Genomic DNA, 1614 nt, shown 5'->3' with positions numbered 1-1614 from the left:
CGCGCTCGTCCCCGCAAAAGTCATCCAAACTATGTCTATATGCCCTCTTACTGACTATCGGAGGTATTTTTGCTTTTGCAGTGACCGGTAGACTTGCAAAAACAAGGACGCACAACTGGCCAAGTGTTGGCACGTTTGGAGGGGTATAGTGCATTGGAGAGACTGGATTAGGAAACAAGGTGAGTTTCGGGCGGTGCGTAACTTTGCTGGCTGTTTTTGTTCAAGCCTGTCTGCTCTATTGTGTGTAAAGTCCTGTTCGTTTGTATTTGCAGTTGTGCGTGCCGTGCCGTGCTGTGCTATTCGCGCGAAGGGAAAGGAAATGAAAGGAACCAAACGGCCGATCGCCGAGCGAGCGAGCATAGAGGGCATTCGACTTGGACCGTGAGTAAACTTTTGAACCTTTTGAGCGGTTTTATTGTCACTGGAGCCGCTTTTAGAAATGCTATTGCTATCGTTAGTGTATCCTTTTTGCGATCAAGCGAGTGAACGAATGAACGAGGGAAGAAACAAACTAGCAGAGTAGTAAAAGTATCGAACCTTTTTCCCGATTCGTTTGCAGTCTGAATCCAACCATTGTCGACTTTCAGTGCCGTTTTTCGCGCGCCTCCTCTTGGAAGTGTGCGAGTGTTTTGCCACGTCACGATGGCTTAAAACTGCGTCTCAGAAGTGTGGGTTTTTTTCCTATTGCTTTTTTCGTTCGTGATTTGGAATGATTTGATATCACAGAAGTAGAATTTGACATCATAAACTGTTCATTCTCGCGCGTGCTCACTCGCTCGCGCGCGCTCTGTAAGAAAAGTCCGATCGCACTAGAGTTTTCGCCATTAGCTGGCCGATTTTTTGACAAAAAGGTGTTTTCCCCCCCCTCGTTTTTTGCTTTGATTTTGTTCCTCACTCACCTACGGCTCTCTATGTGAAATTGTGGTGTATGGAGAGCTATTTATGGGATAAAACGTTTTAGAGATGTTCGCAAGACAAAAAAGTGAAGCCTACAACACGGGGTATTCCCAGGCGGTCACCCATCCAAGTACTAACCCCCGCCCGACAGGGCTTAACTTCGGTGATCGGCCGAGAACCGGTGCTTTCCCTGTGGTATGGTCGTAGCCGAGGAAATGGGGTCGAAATTCTGCTTGTTATCGGCCAGGTTCAGGCTGTAAGCGGCCACATCCCTGAGTGTAGGCGAATTTGAAATTCTAAAGCCCTAGTTTCGTTACTCTAACCCTAAGAAATCGATACTCTAACCCTAAGAAATTGTTACCCTAACCCTAAGAAATGGTTACCCTAACCCCGAAGGTCGTTACCTAACCCTAATGTATTTTCCTCAACCCAGTTAACACATTGAGGAGCATCGATTTGAAGCACTATTCCCTAGGGAGGGAGGGAGGGGTCCCAAGAGACATAACGTGTCCTAAAAACCTATTATACAATGTTTTAGCTCCGTAGGTGCGTGTATCTGGCTTTAAAATCTTACAGTGAGGAGATACCAAACGGGTCAGCCTCTGGGACCGTCTGCGGGACTCGCAAGGGCTTGTGGGGGCGACCTGCTACTATCCACCATAAACCGTGGGAAGGATCCCTCGACCACCCCCCTCACCCAGTGCATGCTTCGGCATC

At 48.0% G+C, this 1614-nt stretch overlaps 1 non-coding gene across 1 annotated transcript; it reads right to left on the bottom strand.

Moving 5' to 3' along the window:
- Positions 1-986: 986 nt before the first annotated feature.
- On the bottom strand, positions 987-1106 carry LOC136281474 (5S ribosomal RNA). The gene has a single exon (XR_010717794.1). It is a non-coding gene; the product is annotated as a 5S ribosomal RNA (ribosomal RNA).
- Between the last annotated feature and the right edge of the window lie 508 nt (positions 1107-1614).

Source organism: Pocillopora verrucosa, chromosome 5 (genome assembly GCF_036669915.1).
Source record: "Pocillopora verrucosa isolate sample1 chromosome 5, ASM3666991v2, whole genome shotgun sequence".
Classification (NCBI taxonomy): Eukaryota; Metazoa; Cnidaria; class Anthozoa; order Scleractinia; family Pocilloporidae; genus Pocillopora; species Pocillopora verrucosa.
Note: the sequence above shows the minus strand (reverse complement) of the source record. Positions and strands in the feature narration are given on the sequence as shown.